General features: G+C 51.2%; 1 protein-coding gene across 4 annotated transcripts in view; it reads left to right on the top strand.

Moving 5' to 3' along the window:
- Positions 1-3,669: 3,669 nt before the first annotated feature.
- Positions 3,670-17,497, top strand: part of GDPD5 (glycerophosphodiester phosphodiesterase domain containing 5) — a 100,222-nt gene continuing 86,394 nt past the window's right edge. Inside the window, exon 1 of one of the 4 annotated variants that reach the window (XM_039697064.1) lies at positions 3,670-3,689. The gene's annotated coding sequence lies outside the window, so the exon portion shown is untranslated. Of the gene's footprint in view, positions 3,690-4,125; positions 4,273-7,021; positions 7,041-11,741; positions 11,862-17,497 lie in introns of those variants that run through there. The other 3 variants (XM_039697059.1, XM_039697065.1, XM_039697060.1) reach the window with 3 other exon arrangements.

Genomic DNA, 17,497 nt, shown 5'->3' on the forward strand with positions numbered 1-17,497 from the left:
CAGCATTCTCCAGCCCTTTGAAGGGCTGTGGGGCCAGTCCACAGCTCAGCTGGGGGACCCTTTGTGGCAGTGACTGTCCTTGTCAGGACTGCCCAGCTTCCCTCCATCCAGAGGGCTCTGCATGCACTGAACAGATCCAGCATTCTCCAGCCCTTTGAAGGGCTGTGGGGCCAGTCCAGGGATTGTTTCCCCAAGACAGTGGTATAGGGGAACATCCTTTAGGGCTTCAGAGGGACAGGAGGGCACAGGGTGCTCTTCATCCTAAGACAGACATTCCTCACCTTGCCACCACCACCACAAAAAACTGCTCCTGGCTCCTCCAGATCTTCTCAATTTTATATTTATTGTATTTATTTCATATTTATTTACCTGTTATTTCCTCCCCCACACAGCAAGAGTTCAGTGCAGTCATCAGGGGATGCTGAGGGTGACAGGGACCTGATTTACCTGCTCCAATAATCTCTGCTGCTGACTTTCCTCCTGTTTATTACATCACTCTAATCTCCTGGAAGGGGTTGTTGGTTAACTCCCCCAGAGCAGACAAACACAGCTCTTGTGCAAACAGTGTTTCCTGACTTGGTGGACAAAAGATATCTTCATTTCCAGTTGCTGGGTAACATCAAATATTCCTATTTTCACCCTCAGCTATCTCTTCAGGACTCACCAGTTCACCATGGCTTGTGCTGCAGGGACGGAGACCTTACAAGGGCTTGTTGGGGCAGCCTGAGGAGGCAAAAAAAAAAGTGAAAGAGAGGTTGAAATACAGAGGATGTAACAGGAAAATAGCCCTGCAAGCCCTCCCTGTAAATGCTATTATGGTAAAATAATTATGCCTGAGGGGACGCTTACGATCAACACCCCCCTTGCACTTATTAGAGGCACAAAGGCCTTGCAGAGAGGTAGGAAAAAGGACCTTAATGAAAATATTGGCAGCACAAACACAGGAAAGCGCCGAGCTCCCTCCTGTTTGCCCTGAGAGCTGCAGGGGCAGAACAATGGTGTGTCCCTCCGCTGCTTCCTTCCCCTGCCCGGGCTGCTCCGGGGCAGCCCCAGCCGGGATTTGCCTCCCAGGCTCCTCTGCAGGGGCACAGACACGGGCACAGCTCTGCTCCCCTCCTGCCAGGCATCCCCTGCCTTCCTGCAGCCTGTATTTTCTCTCTGCAGAATTGAGAATTTCCCGGCCTTGCTCGGTGTCCACCATCCAGATGTGGCAGCTGAGCAGGGGTTCCTCGCTTTGCCCCCACAAAAAAGCCATGGGGGAGTCTGCTGTGCTGGCACCTCACCCTGCCTTGTCTTGCCCATGAGTGCAGCAGCAGATGCAGAGAAGGGAACATCCAACATGGCCTGACATCTCTGAGAAGGCTCCAGGGAGAGCTCAAGTCATAAAGGGGCTCCAGGAGAGCTGGAGAGGGACTGGGGACAAGGCATGCAGGGACAGGACACAGGGAATGGCTCCCACTGCCACAGGGCAGGGATGGATGGGATATTGGGAAAGAATTCCTTCTTGTGAGGGTGGGCAGGCCCTGGCACAGGATGCCCAGAGCAGCTGTGGCTGCCCCTGGATCCCTGGCAGTGCCCAAGGCCATGTCTGGGTCACCTGGACTGCTCAGGAAAGTGTTTCTCCAGCAAATACTTCCCCGCTGTGAGCCTGGGAGGAGGGAAATGTGGTTTTTTCTGCCTACAGGGAGAACAGAACAGCACTTTTTCTTGGACAAGGCTGGTGCTGAGTTTAAGGATTAATCAACCTATTCCTCCTGATCCCACTCTTGTAGGAACCTGCAGCATCTCCCTCACCACCCATCCCAAAGACCAGAGCACTGACTCCTCGGAGGATTTGCCTTGATGCCCTTCTGAGCTGCCAGTCTCATATTTCCCTGCCAGGAAACAGAAATGTGCCTTCTGGAGGAATTTTCCCTTCCTTAAGCACGTAACAGAACGCTTTCAGGATGTGGTGTGAAATCCCAAAACTGAGCCCTGGTTTAGAGCTGAGCCAGGTCCTAAAGGAGCAGCTTAAAAAGGGAATCACACACAGGGAGTGTCACAGGGGTCCAGGGGTTTTCAGGAGGGCTTTACAGCTGCATCCTTTGGAAGTGAAGCTGGCTGGAAATGTGAGGAATGAGCACAGCAGAAATCCCTCCCATGCCAAAGGGAGATATTTAAAGTAGCTTTGTGCATTCAAGGCACTTAGCACGGGAGAAGGAGCTTATAAATCTGAAACCAACCTTCCCTGTCCAAAATTGCATTTGTTTTCGTAGAGGCTGCATGGAAATTCATGGTCAATTTCCTTCAGTGGCTTTTCTTTGAAACTGCACGGCCCTTAGCAGGCAAAGTACTGCTTTCAGGGGGCAGAGATGGTCCCTGTGCCCATCTTTGCTGTCCTCACAGCTGCTTGGAGTGGCTGGAGAACAAATCCTTCCCCAGCCCTGCATCCTGGCAGGATCCTGGGTCGGATTCAACCAGCCAAATCACAGAAATATTCTGAAAATGTGCAAACTCTGTATCTTCTCAGAGGCATTTTCCTCAGCAAATGGATGCTGTAAAGAACTGACTGGCTGGTGCTGGGAGTATCTGCAGGATTTCTGGAACCTCACGAGTTTGAAGAGTATTTCCTCTTGGTGCCAGAAAAAAAGATTTTCCCCTTGATCTTAACAAAAGGCTGAAGTCTTTCTGCTGAAGTTAAAAGGCAATCCTTAGGCACAAAACCGAGGATGTTTAAAGTTTGGCAAAGGCACCAGACTTTTGTTACGTGCCTTGGAATATCTGCATCTGTCCCGTCCTCTTCTGCTCATCCACCCCCAAGCCTGCAGGAAAACACATCCTGAAGCTCTGCCGTGGACCCACAACCAGGCAGCAAATAAAATGCTCCCACAGGAGAGATTTTCATCAGGATTTAAGGTAATCACAGCTCCAGGGTTGTGATTCTGAAATGTCTCCTGTCAGCAGTGCTGGAAGGAGAAGCACTTGGCAAAGGGCTGCCAGGACAGCTGCCTGTACCTCAACCCTGCAGCTCCTCTGCTGTGCTGCTCGTTGCTTGGATCAGACTCTAAATTCTGATTTTTCACCTCCAGAATTTCCCTACTGCTGGGTGCAGCAGGATTATTTCTGCTCCTCCGAGGAAAAGAGCCAGTTGCCAGCGACCTCTCAGCTTAGTCTGCCTCAGTAAAGAGGAGTCTGGCATTTGGCTTGGGCTTGCTTGTTATTTTGACAGCACATCCCTTCCTTTTGCTCTGCTTGGATCAGTCTCTACTTCAGGGCTGGGCCAAAGACGTGGGAAATAGCCAATTTGCAGGGGAAAAAAAATGAATCCATTGCTGTCAGCCAAGTGTTTTGTCACCTTGCATTAAGAAGGGCAAAGGATTCACAGCCAGGACACAGCTGAGTTTTGGCCACAGCGCTGGGCAGGCCTGGGCATCCTTCTCATCCCAAATAACCTGTGCTGCTGCAGTGTGAGGAAAACAAGTCCTGGGCATGGTGTAGATCCAACAAAACACTCATCCTTCCCAAAATGCTACAGCAGGGTGGCCTCAGTGTGATCAGATCCACCTGCACACTTGGGAGTTCAGGATCTAACATAGGACCAGGTGCAGGTGATAAAGAGGGTGGAAAAAACGAAGGGTGAGTTGGAAAGCTGGGGAGAAATCAGGAGGCTGCAAAGCCCTGACCCTTTTTATCCACTTCTGTCCACCCAGGTATGAACATAGAACTCCCTTCCTACCCTGAGCTATGCCTGCCCCATCCCTGGAAGTGTCCAACGCCAAGCTGGACGGGGCTTGCAACAAGCTGAGACAGTGGAAAGGGGGGCTGGAACGCGATGCTCCTTAAGTTCCCTTCCAGCCCAGCCCATTCTGCGATTCCCGGCTGCTCGCTGCCCTTTAGGGGCTCAGCATTCCCGAACCCCCGGCACAGCGCCGAGCACTCCCCATCCCAGGGCTGCCCCAGCCTTTTCCTTGCCCCCCAAACCACAGCCCGCAGTTCTGGTGGGGGGTTCGCTCGCAGCCCAAAAGAGAAGAGCTCCCCACGGCTGGCCGCAGCTTCCTTTTCTTCTCCTCCTCCTCCTGCCGTGGCTGCGCTCCTCCCGCGCCGCCCGGGGCGGAGCCGCCCGGCCCAGCGCCCGCCCCGCTCCCGAGCCGAGCCGAGCCGGGCTGCGGGGCCGGGGCCGTGCCAGCGCCGTCCCTGCGCCCTTCCCTGCCGGCCCTGGCACTGCCCTGCCGCCGGGGCCGGGCTGCCCTTCCGCGGGGCTCGGGAACCTGGCGGATCTCCCGGCGGCAGCAGGTAAAGGGAAGGGAGGGAAGGGAGGGCTGCGGGATCCCGCATCCCCCGGGCTGCGGGGCGATGCTGAGCTGCCGCGGGTGGGACAGCTCTGCCGGGCTGGCTGCACCCCCAGGAGGGGCTGCGATGTCCGAAATCGCGTTGCTTTGCCCCGAAAGGTGTTTCTTTTGCCTGCCCCAAAGGCGTTTCCTCGCCCCCTCCCTCCCCACGGGTGGCTCACCTGGCCGCCAGCATCCCGAGCGAAGTTGGGGATGCGAGCGCTGCTCCCGCTGCTGGGGGACGGGGGTGGGCACCCACCCGGGGAGAGGTCCCGCTCTGGTCCCCGAGACCCCCGAAGTGTCCGGCTGTGCATCCCGATACCGCCGTTCCCCTTCGGGCCCTGCTTGTTTAACAGGGAACGCTTCGTTTGGGTATGGAATGATGGCATCCGCAGCGTCCCGCCGTCCCAGGGCTTCGCACCGCTGTTGTCCGGAGCTGTAAAATCCTGAGGCAGCTGAATCCCAAGAGGGATTTATTTATTATTGCTGCTGGTCCAGCTGGAGGAGCGCTCAGTGCCCATCCAGCTCCCTGAGGATGCTCAGGGATGTCCTGGTGGCTCCTGGCGACATTCCCCGGCAGCAAAGCCTCTGCTAAAGACCCTGAATTTCCAGCGAGAACTGAGCAGAGAGGATGGAAAAAGGTGAATATAAGAGGGTGTCACTTTCTCTTGATGCCTGGCAAAGAAACTAATTTAAAAAAAAGAGTAATTCAGGGAAAAGAGAGGGGGGAAATCGCCTCGTTGCTGTTTTATTGAAACCCTCACCCGCGTCCCGTCTGTTCCCCGCCCGGAAAACTGGGCATGGAGGAGTTGCAGTCGGCATGTGAGGCTTGCTCTGGAAAAGGGCTGCTGGAGCAATTCCTGGTGTGGAAGCTGTGAAATTTCACCCCTGGCCAGATGGAAATGGGGCTTCTCCAGCCAGGAAAAACCTGGCTGTGTCAGACTTGCCGTGCTTTGGGGTTTCAGGGCTGGGTCCCTACAGCCGCTCTTGTTGTGTGTAATCGTGTTGGCTTAAGGGTTATTTTGGGGCTGGAGAGGGATTAGGGATAGATGTCAGGAACAGGCAGAGCCGTGCTGCATGTGAAACTCAAAAAATCATGAATTATGGTTCTCTTTGCTGGCTCTTTGTCCTGGTGGGAAGGAGCCCGTACAGATTTTTCTCCATTAGAAAGTTATATTGTACATGCAGAACATTAAATCCAGGGTGCTGGAGTCTCCTCAGGATGCTCCAGCTGCCAGGAAATTTCGATTGCTGCTGATTAGCAAGTACAAGTCAGAGTGGTGCTGCTTCTTAAAGAGCTTTTTTGGGATTTGGATCACCCAGCCCCATGCAGGATAACAGCCTTCTCCTTCTTTCCCCCTTACAAATTGCCAGCTTACACTTGGCAGGTGTGGCCGGGGAAAAGCTGAGGTAAATGGATTTCCTGCCTTGCATTTGGTCTGGCATGTCCATTTTCCTCATCAGATTGCTATGGAAAATGGTCCATTAATTCATTAGCCAGCCTTTCTCCACCTGAGCAGTGATGCATCCTGACTCCTTAAAGCCTGTTATTTTAACATACCCTCCTCTGCCAAGCTTTGAAACATCTTCACGCTGATATCCCATTGTGGAGCTGCAGAATATTTCTCTGTGATTTAGGAGGTTCTTCTTCAGAGGCAAATACAAGCTCTGCTTTGAGGCAGAGTTAATTTTAGAGTGGGTGTCTCTGTCAAGCTGTACTTTTTTTATTAAATGAGCGTGTTCTGCTTGTTACACTTTTCCCTGCGATAATTCGGCAAAGCACGACTGGTGTTTGTCTTGGAAAGAAAATGAGTCTTGGTCAGATCAATTGATTTGGTGTCAGATTGTAGATTCAGAAATTGCTGGCTCAGAATTAATGACAAAGGGTTTGGTTTTTAGCAGGGCAATAAATTGCTTGATAAACCTGGAAGGTTATGAGACACAGAACCAGCTGTGAAGGGACAGCCCTTTGTTGTACTTTTACCCATTAACTGTGTACCCAGGTGTATTTGATCTCAAGTAACTGCCTTAAAATCACCATGCCAAAATCAGTGTGTTTAGGGGTGTTTTTTGTGGGTTTTTGATGTGTGGGTTGGAGTAGCTCACAGGTGCAGGTGCTGTTGTGGGTGGAGGTTAAAGATGCAGGGAGCAGGTGGCTCCTTCACCCTCATTTGTGTCAGAAGCACTTTGATGCTCTCAGGTGGTGGAAGTTAGGTCTGGGTGCCCTTTAACCAGACACACCTGGGGGGAATATTGTCCTTTGACTTGCTCTGTGAGTCTTCCCGAGGCTGAAGATAAAAGGCAATGGTTGTACCTTTGAAACACTCCTGGTGCAGCTGCGGGCTTGTGTGGGAAGGTGGGGCTGGACTGGAGGGGCACTTAGGGCTTCTCCTGAGAGCAGCTTTCCTACAAACACGGTGAGGCAGGAACATGCTTTCCTTGGAGTCTGCAATGCTGGTTTTAAAGTCCTTTTTCTTGTCCAGTCCAGCCCCACCTTCCCACACGAGCCCGCTGGTATTTGTGGGATGGTTTGGGTTGGAAAGGACCTTAAAGCTCCTCCAGTTCCAACTCCTGAGATAAAGAGATGGGATTCACCTGGCAGTCCCTTTGCTTCATTAGGCTGCAGCTAATTAGGCTCCAAGGAGCTCACAAAGGGGTATTTCACCTTGTCCTGCATCCCAGCCGGTGCTGCTGTTGTGAGGAGGCTGTGGGGTCTGCTGGAGCTGCTCTGGGGTGAGTGGTGTCTCATTTTCCCCATTTGCTGCAGGGTGTTTGCTCAGGGCTCCCCAGAATCCTTGTTCTGGGCTGGGTGTGAGCTGAGCAGTCCCCTGTGCTCAGGAGAGGGCAGTGTCACACCAAGGAGCCCGTTCCTTCTCCATGGAGCTGCCACCTCCTCCAGAGGAGTTCTGCACCAGGGTGGGTTTAGGAGCCAGGCACCTCATCCCCCTCCCTTCTTCCCAAACCAAATATTCCCCCTCCAGCCCTGCTCTCAGCGCTTAACAGCCCTTTGCAGGAACATTCTGAGCATGGTGCTGGGAAAAGGGATTTAAAAGACTTTATGGCAGTTGCTTTTGCCTGCCAGCCCCTCTATAAACGGTGATTAGATACAGCTACTTTAATGCATGTCTTGACTTTCAAAAAAAAAATTGCTGCACGTTGGTGTTTGGCTTTGCTGCTTTTTCCTCTTTAGCAAACCACTGTGTTCTCCCCACTTCCTCCAGAAGTACCCACAGATACTGGCAGGACAACTCCCTGAGTATTTGGTGCAATAGTCTGTCATTGCTCAACAGCCTGACAAACAACACAAAAAGGTTTTATTTTTTATAAGCAATTAAATATTTGTAGAAGATTTCTGCAAGGAGTGGTTTCAAGGTACAGAGTGTTCCCCTCAAGGGTGTTCAAACAAGGAGCTTTTGGGGTGGCATTTGGGGAAGTTTTTTGTGCCTGTGCCTCCATGCATTCCATGTTTCCACGTTTGGAATCCATCTCAGGTGGGGATTGAGCTGTCTTTGTTCTCTTGGGCAGGATTGGTCCTGATGATGAAAAACGAAAATGAAAATGTTTCTTTTTGTGCCTGCTTTTTGTGTGTGTGACTCTTGATCTGGTTTTATTTCTTTTTTCTCCTTGCTGGTTGAAGGGTGAACTGGGAATAGGAGAGGGGAAAATTGCAGCTTTCCTGGGGTGCTGCACAAATCTGGGCACCAGCTCTGTCCCCATCTGTGCAGAGCCCTGCTGGTGGTTAATCTCCTCCTTGGAAAGAGCCTGGGCTGGTTTTAGTGTAATTCCTTGGTCATGACAGACCTGAACCCTCCTGCCCTCCCTGCACCTCTCTGTGTTGGAGCCACGCTTTCCATGAGGAGCTTGGGGTCCAGGCTGCTGGATCCTGGAGGTGATGGACTGTAAGTTTATTCTCTTCTTGGCTGGGAATGCTCAGAAGAATCTGTTTCACTTTCAGAGTTTTACCACGTGGTGCTGTGCCAAAGCAGCTTTTTATCTCCCACTTTCCCCCTTAGCTGTCAGCTTGCCTTTAATTCTTTATTTATTTATTTTAAATGCTGCTGCAACTTGTATAATCTCCTCATAAATGTTTGGCCCCTGTGTTTTGCTTCCCTTTCCTCCTCTCTGAGGTGAAATAGGTGAAATGAAACTTGTCCCTCCCCCAGCCCGAGGTGAAATGCACAGAACAGAAATATTCTGGTCCTTGGCTGTTTTTAGCTGTGCTGAGTTTCAGGCTCACGTTTGCCCAGGGAAAGCAGCTTGTGACTGAAATAGTCCAAGGTGAAACCCAGAGTTTCCTCTAATAGGTATTTTTGGGTGTAGCCTTTAAAAAGATGTAATGGACTGGTTGTACCCTCCAACATCCACGTGGTCCCTGAGCCACTCTAGGAGATTATATTTGGGCCACTTAGCTGGTATTGATGAATCTCTTGAGCTGACAGTCACCTAATCATAAATCAAGTCTAAAATCAAGTCAGTGTTCTGCAGGATTGCAGCAAAACAAAATGCATTGCATTTCCTGACTTGGAGCAGTTGGGAATTGGCACCTGACGGTGGCAGGGGATGCTCCGGGTGTTCCACAAGATTCTTGGGAAGCTAATCCTGAGCAGGGCACTTAAGAGCTTGGAGGGGATTTGAGGCTCAAGTCTGGCTTGCTGTGCTGTGAAATTGCCCTGGACCTTGCCAGGAGGGAGGGACCTGGCCCTTTTGGGGGTGTCCCTGTGTGTGACCCCATCTCAGCCCCGTGTGCTGACTGCAGGGCTCTTATCTGAGTAAAACCTTGGGGAATGGGGGTAAAACTGGGATCTGTATCCCCAGTGCTGCCCCGAGAGGCAGGATGGGGCTGGGGGCTTCCCAGGAAGCTTAAACTGAGTCCCTGGGAGGGATAGAGAGGGCTTAGGTTTGTGTACAGGGATTTACCCCCGTGCTGAGGGCACTCTGTGATATTTGGATATTTGGGTGGATTTTGTTGTCTGGATTGGCTTTTTTTTTTCTTTTTTTTTTTTTGCCAAGTGGTAATTAATGCTTTCCTTGGGATTAAAATATTTCCTGCATGTCCCAGCTATTGGTGTAGCAAAGAGTCATCCAATCCCTTGACCTTTCTCAGAGGAAGAAAAGTCTCTTTTGGAGAAGGTGGGAAGTGTATGTTCAAATCCAGGGTGTCTCTTCCTTCCCAACTACTTTGAGCAACCTGGGCTAGTGGAAGGTGTCCTGCCCATGGAAAAAGATGATTTTTATGACCCCTTCCAACCCAAATCTTTCTGTGATGATTCTGTAATTCTCCTTCCTTGCATGAAGCAGCGCCATAAAGAAATTATTCCTCAAGGCTGTCAGGGAGGTGATGGTTTTTAGGCAGTTTCCTGATCAAGCAGTGATTATTTGCAGATATTGTGGGAATTTTGGTATCCATCTGCCTACTAATTATTCAGGAATCTTGTCAGTGAGACTTCAGACTCTCAGTCAATCCTGTTGCAGTTTGAAACCCAGCAAAGAGGCAGCTCCTGGGTCCTGTTTTGGGTGTCCAGGAGTGATTTGCTCTGTTTCTCTCAAGATTTCTCCATCTGTGGTTGATCTTGGAGATCTGCACAGCAATAGTGCCTGAACAGTCCTTGAGATCTGTGCATCTGGGGGGTTTGGGAGCCCTGGAATTCATCAGGCCAAGAGGGGAGGTGAGACCTTCTCAAACACCTATTTTTAGATGTGTTCCTGTTCACGTGCAAATTACACTCATCATCAAGGATTGCTCTCCACTTGGGACACTGGATTTGTAATCCCTGTTTTCCAGCTCTTGGATACCAAAATGCCTGCCAAAAATACAGATATTGCTGTCTCCTTTTCCCCTGTGCCCTGGAGCTGGGGACTGGGAGCTCCCACACCACTCGCTGTGCTGCATTTGATGCTTTGTGAATACAGAGTGGCAGCAGGCTCTCGTTTTTGGGGTGATTTCCCCTCCCTGCATGGGCTTTGGCATCACTTGGTGGCGGCTGACAGCTTGCAAGATCATCTCCTGCTCCTGCCTGGATCCTGGAGGCAGGATGTGCGTTGGGAATGAAGCAGCTCAGCCCCTCTTTAGCTGCGAGTTAATCACCCAGAGTGCTCGCAGCCCTCATTAAAAGCCTGATTTAAAGTGCAAGGTTGACAGCTCGGCTGGAGATGCTTTCCCTTATCACAACTGCTCTCTAATCTGCATAGGGACGTGTTTGGCTTTGCGTTTTTTGGTTTGGATCTGCAGCTCCTGCTCCGGGAGAGCTGTGCACTGAGGGAATGTGCAGTGAGCCAGCTGCAGGTGTGCAGATGTTGATGTGGTGGCAGTAAGCCTGCTCTGGTGTGGCTGATGCTGGCAGGGACAGCCCTTAGTGCCTCACAAGGTCACTGGGCAGCGTGAAACACAAACCCTGCCAGGGCTCCTGGGAGAGCTCTGCTCTGCCAGAGAAATAAAGCTGCTTGTGGGATTAGAGGGATGGAGCTGCTGGCCCTGGAAGAGAGCAGTGTGGGAGGGGATTGTCCTTCCCTGGATGTGTACCTGGGCAGGTCTCAGCTCCAAGCCTTGTCCTGGGCTCTGCTGAGCCCCAGGAGCTGCACAGAATCGTTCTGGGAAGGGAATCTCTGCCTCAGTGATGCTGGTGCCCTGTCCAGTGTCACCTGGGGCTGGGGGATGGCTCCTGTGGATGCTCCCTGCTGGGGAAAGGTGTCAGGAGGAAGGTTGGCTTGTTCATGGCAAGATTGGATTGGACCTGGGAGCTCTTGCTGGGCTGGAAATCCCTCCTGGAGCTGATGTGATGAGCACCCCAGGGTCAGAGTGGGAATGTGGCTCAGGAGGGAAGCCTGGGGGCTTGCTGGGGAGCTCTAACCCAGTGTCCAGACTTTCAGAGCTGCCCTGCAATGAGCAGGTACAGATCCACTTCTAGCAGCACAATGAGCTTAAATGTTTGAGTCCTCTGTGTTTCTGAAAGGGTCAGCTCACTCTGTTAAACCCCTTCTGTCATGAGAGTCCTTAAATCCAAATTTCTGGGGTAATTGGTTATATTGAGCTGCATTGGACCCGTGAGGAAATCACTTTGCTCTCTTGGCTTCTCCTCTCCCAGCTCGGGGGAAATAATGGCTTTTTGCTTATTTCCCTGAACTTTGCAACTCATCTGCAGGGTTCCCTGGAGGGACAGCTCTGAAGGACTGGCTTGAAGCCTGCTCTGCTCCTCTCCTGGAGCAGCTTTGGGGCTGGATGTGGAGCTGTGGGGGGAACACGGGGTGAGGAAACAGGGGCAGCTGAGGCCAAAGGAGTCAAAAACCCCAACATGTCTGCTCCAGTTTCTGCACCTTCCCAGGCATTTTGTGCCTGCCCTTATCTGGGCTGATATTTGCAGTGCTGATAAGGGAGGGTCTGTAACAAGTGTGCTGTGCCACAGATAAAACCTGCAGTGCGTAAGAGCTGTTCCAGCTCGGCCTTATCAGCACTATTAAACCTGAATATCAGCAGGGCTTCAGGGATGAGTGAGGCTGCCCTGGCTCCCTCAGCACACAGCATCCAAGCAGCAATTGTGCTGGGACTGCTGCTGCTCTGTAAGTCCCCCTCCAATTTGTTTATCATTTATTTTCCTTTTTTTTGTTGTTGTTTTGGTTTGGTTTTTTGGGGAGGTTGTGGGGTTTTTAATTTAAATTTTGGGATCAAGGTTTGTGAGCTGAAATGTTCCAGATCCAATTTTGGGATCAAGGTTTTTGTGTCTGAAAGGCAGCTGCCTGGTGGCTGTGTGCTCTGTGTGTGTGGGTAAGGAGGTGGTGGCTGCTCTCCACGTTGGACAGGGTTGGACAGGCTGGATGGAGATGTCACCTCTCCAAAAAGAGCTGCAGATGTCGCGCCTGGGGACATGGTTTAGTGCTGGACTCAGCAGAGTCAGGTTACTGGCTGGACTTGAAGACGTTAGAGGTGTTTTCCAAACTTAAGGATGCTGTGAGTTAAATTCAGGGATTCTTGCATCTCTCCAGGCTGCTCTTTGCTCAGAGGAGGAAGTCCTGGGGATTTTGTGCAGCCACTGAACACCAGTGCAGGCAGCATAGGGATTCTTGCGTCTCTCCAGGCTGCTCTTTGCTCAGAGTCCTGGGGATTTTGTGCAGCCACTGAACACCAGTGCAGGCAGCACAGGTTTCCTGCACCACCTTGGTGCTCCCTCAGGGCTCTGACCTCTGCAGGGGTGGGAAAACATTGGATTGAAGCTGCCAAAGGGTGAAGTGGTGGAGAGTTGCACGGCCTTGGGCACTGCCAGGGATCCAGGGGCAGCCACAGCTGCTCTGGGCACCCCATGCCAGTGCCTGCCCATTCCTTCCCAAAATCCCATCTGGCAGTGGGAAGCCATTCCCTGTGTCCTGTGCCTCTCAAAGCCAGGCTTTAGGCTGCCTGAGCTGGGCTTAATCTGAGGAGAATCAGCCCTGCCTGGAGCTGTTGGAGGAGATGGGTTTGGACCAAAGTGAGATCCAAAGCTGGTTGCTGTTCCCTGCTGCTGTGCCCAAGGTCAGCCTGACCCTGCAGCTCCCAAATTGTTCCCAGTTTTTGCAGCTAGCAGTTGCTGCTCTCGGCTGTGTGAGCAGCTCATGGGGTTTATCAGCCCCTGGTTGGTGCTTCTGCCTGATCCCAAAGGGCCAGAGTTAAAATGAGTGGCAGCAGGAGTTCCTGGGGCTGTGCAATTCCAGAGCCATCTGATTTCTCCCAGCCTTGATCTGCTGATGGTTTTATCTGGATGGGCTGTGGAGCTGGGGAGAAGGAGCATCCTTGGTGCTTCTGACAGCTCCAGCCCCTCAGGCCTGAGGCACTGCCACCTTTCTCTGGTTTAAAAACTACAGCCAGGAAACACAAAGCAGCCTTTGGAGGGAAGGGGTTGCAGTGGCTTCAGATCTCCTTTGGAGAGCTGCAAACTGGACCCCTGACCCAATCCCTGCTTTTTAGAAGGGATTTTCTGGAGACTTCAAGCTGGAAGTGAATACAATTGTGGGGCAGTCTGGAGTCTGTCCCCTGCTTGCTTTTGTCTGGCCACCCTAAAACTTATTGCTATGTTTCAGCATTGCCTGAAGATTGAGATATTCTGCTCCCAAATTGGCCACATTTGGTGACTGAGCCCATATGTTTGATTCCAAAAGGCTGTTACATTTTTTTTTGTTTTTATGTTATTTTTTTGGGTTTTTCTTTTTTCCTTTTTCTTTTTTTTTTTCTGTGAAGGAAAGGTATGAAATAAATACTGCCTAAAAGACTTGTGGCTGTCAGCTCTTGGACAGGGCTGTGAGGAAAACCCTGTTCTGTCTCATGCACCATCAGGTTTAATGCTTGCTAAATGGGCAGAGCTGTCGAGAGCAAGCGCTGGGCTGAGGCACTGGAGCTGAGATTAAAAAAATAAATATTGCTGCAAGTGGCTGAGCTTGGAAGTAAATTATGCTGTGAGTGGATACACAGGGACTGCTGAGGTGTCTGGATTCCCCCCAGGGCTCACTGCCAGGTGGGAGGCTTGGGAATTTGGGAAGGCAGCCTGTGGGGAAAGTCCTGTGTCCCAGAGCAATAAATCCTCTCCCTGCCATGCAACATGAGGGCTGTATTTAAATATTTTTCTTGCTCTAGAGCTGAAACCGTTTGTAGAGTCTGATATTCTCATTTTGCCCATCATTTACCAATGTGGCCAAAAGAAAAAAAAAAGGTTTGCCACTTGTCTGGCTTTTATTGCTCTAGAGCTGAAACCATTTGTAGAGTCTGATATTTTCATTTTGCCCATCATTTACCAATGTGGAAAAAAGAAAGGGTTTGCCACTTGTCTGGCTTTTAGAGAACTCTAAATGAAAGTGATGAAAAATCAAACCTGTCTGCCATGGTCATCCTGGAGCTCTGGGGGTTTTGCTCTTGCTTGTGCCATCTCCCTCTTGTTTCTCCATGGGAATAGGGAAGGACTGAGCTTTTTATCCTGCCTTTAACCCTGGAGCACCACAAAGAAGGAATTTATTTGTCCTGAGATAATGTGACATAACTTATGGTAATGCTCTGATGATGGCTCTGAAAGGAAAGGTGTCAGAGATTGAAAAGATTTGGGATCATCCCTCAACAATCCCAGCTCCCAGAGCATCTTTGGGACCACCAGGGTGTGAAGGTGGCAATGGGAAAATGCTGCTGCTGCTGCAGTGACACAGGGAGTGCTTCACCACCTCGTGGGATGCTCACCTCTGAGGTGTTGTGCACTAAAACCATTCCCTGAGCGTGGTTTGTGTTCATCCTGGTGGCTGAGTGCACTTTGGTGCCCTGAGAATGTAACAGAGCTCTCCAAACCCGCTCAACTCCCTGCTTGTAGTGACTTTGGGGTGTGGAGGAAGCATTTATCCCATGGATAAGTGGGATAGGAGTGAAATCCCGGTTTTATGGGGCTGGCTGGAGGTGTCTGAGCTATTTTTGGCCACTTTTCCCTGAGAGCCATTGGCACGTGGCAGCTGAACCTGCCTCTGCTGCTCCCCCCAGCCCTGGTTCCCAAACTCTGAGGTGGCTCTGGGAACAATCTGGGAGCAGGGAATGTGTTGGCTCCTTGCTTTCCATCTGGAAGTGGCACTTTCCCCTGGTGGGGGGATGCTGAGCATGGGAGATCCTCTGGTTCCCAGGAATAACCTCCCTCTGGGGGTGGAACAGCATGGGGGTTGTTCCAGTGGCATCACTCAGCTCTCTGAAGTGTTGCTGGCAAAAATGTGCTGCTTCAGACTGAACGTGGGTCACCTTAGGACAACCTCTGAGCTGTTTTTTGGGGGAAATAAACCACAGAATCAAGTGAAAACTGGTTTGTCAGAGAGAGTTTGAGGCTGCTCTGGGTCCAGTCCCTGAAGGAATATGCAGTGTCCCCAAAGAATTCAGTCCATCCAGACTAAAAGGTGAGAATAAAGGACATTTTCTCTTGAGATGTCATTTCCCCAGGGTCTTCCCTGTGGTGTGAGTTTATTTGCTGCCAGGCTGGGGACAGCAGTGACAGAACTCTGTGTCACTAAGGTTTGTTTTTCTGGAAGTACAGGACCTTGCACTGCTGGTCCAGTGAGAGCCTGACCTCATCCCTGCCCTCTGGCACTGGGAGCCATTCCCTGTGCCCTGTCCCTCCATCCCCTGTCCCTGTCCAGCTTTCCTGGAGCCCCTTTGGGCCCTGCAAGGGCTCTGAGCTCTGAAGAGCCTGTTAGAGCTGTGGACTGGGGAATCTTGTGCAATAATCAAAGGTTAACCCCTGCAGCCCTTGGTGGTGTTTGCCTTTTGCTTTAGAGGAAGGAAATGGGATCCTAATCTTTGGCTCAAATGCCATCCACTGACAAAAGTAAATTTGTGATGTGCTTAATGAAGCCTAGAAAGATATCTCAGATAATGGACAGAAAATATCTGCCCTTTAAGGACTTCTGCTTCCCAAAGTATTGCAGGGCTTCCTATTATGGTTAAGGAAGAGGAGGCTTTTTTTTTTTTGGGGTGTTTTTTGTTTGGCTGGTGTGTTTAACTGGGAGTCTTCAGAGGAGAAAGCCCCCTTGGAAAGCAGATGGCAGAGCTCGATCACGTGCTGCTTCCCTTCACATTTGGATGGAAAAATGTTCCCTGGAAACGGGGCTCTGCTTCTGTGGAGGTGCTGCAGGGAAAAAGTGGGGGAGAATTTCAGAAAAGGGGTTTTGCTTTCCAGGGTCTGGCTGTCAGCCTCCCTGACCTGGGAGTGCAGAGGTGGGAGTGGAGCTGGGTGACATCTGTGCCTCAGCCGTGTCCCTCTCCTTGCTGGGCCAGGGCAGCCCAGATCAATCCCCTCAGTTGGTGCCTCTTGGAGGAAAACCACTTCCAGAGCATCTCCAGGAACCTGGGAGTAGGGAAAGAGTGGGGTGTGCCCTGGTGTTGCTGCTGTAGCACTGAAACACAGGGCATTTGTAGGGAAAAGTTTAGAGATAATGGGGCTTGTTGGTGATAAACAGATGTGTCCACTTTGCTTTGGGAAGAGGTGCAAAGATTTGATGTGTCCAGCACTTGGTGAAGAGCTTGGAGGCTCCTGCAGCATTTGAGATCCATTAAAATCCCCTACTTTGAGGGACTGGGAATCATGGAATCACAGACTGGTGTAGGTTGAAGGGACTTTGAAATCACCAGTGCCTGCTGTGAGCAGGGACACCTTCCTCTAGTCCAGGGTACTCCAAGCCCTGTCCAGCCTGGCCTTGGACGCTTCCAGGGATGGGACATGAGTGATCCAAGGCAGGGAAGGAAGATAGTACAGGGCTGGGGAGCTTTGGGATTAGCACTAAATCCTGTGCATGGAAAGAAGCCTCGAGGCCTCAGATGTCTTGGATGTCTGGCATTTGAAGGACTTCTCCTCTGGTAAGGTTTCTGCTGAGCCTGCCAGTGAAATCCCCGGAATGTCACAGTTATTGCATGAGACTTATGCACTAATAGGATTTAATTTCTGCAGAGCCTCTGATGAGGGGGAAGAAGTACCTCAAAGGAGTCACAGGTATTTTGGGAAGGGCTTAAGTGGAGTAAAATTCAGCTGCAATCATGTTTCAGCAGGGGAGCTTGGAGATGAGTGAGATGGAGCAAGGAGTTTTATCACTTCCACACAGGATGTGCACAGCCCTGTCTCTCCCACCTGTGCCTCAGCTCTTCCCTGCTGGAAAGAGAGGGATTGTCTCAGTGAAAGGTCTGCTTGATTTCCCACGGCAGCTCCTGCAAGGCTTGCAGAGGTCCTGCTGTGCCAGGATTGGAGTTCCTGGCCCGGTGGGGAGCTGCTGCATTTTGCTCCCATTTCCTTGCACTGTCAGGGCTCCTGGGGGCTGGAATGAGGAGAGTGCTCAGCCTTTGCAGACTGGAGGGGAAGGGGAGTGTGGAAGGTTTCCTTCCTGGGGAAAAGGGCTGGTAATGCAGCTTGGGGGGAAAAAAGCCAAACAAAGCAGCTTCTCTTCCCCTCTGGCTCAGAGGGGTGTGATGTCAAGGTGGAGCTGAGCCTTCCCAAAGACTATGGGAATGTTTTTTCTTTCCTTTTTTTTTGAGGGATGGGGGATTGGTTTATATACTTTTCTGTTAAATCTCTCAAACAATGCTGCTTCCCCTTCCTTGGAGCAATTGTTCCCTGTGGCTCCTTCCCCTTCCTCCCCATCGTGGGAAGAGCTCTCCTGATGATGATGGATGGGCTCAGATTTAGTCTCTGCTTTACCTTCCTTTGTCCTGCTCAGCTCTC

This window comes from Passer montanus, unplaced genomic scaffold (assembly GCF_014805655.1).
Source record: "Passer montanus isolate IOZ18808 unplaced genomic scaffold, ASM1480565v1 scaffold116, whole genome shotgun sequence".
In the NCBI taxonomy this organism is placed as follows: domain Eukaryota; kingdom Metazoa; phylum Chordata; class Aves; order Passeriformes; family Passeridae; genus Passer; species Passer montanus.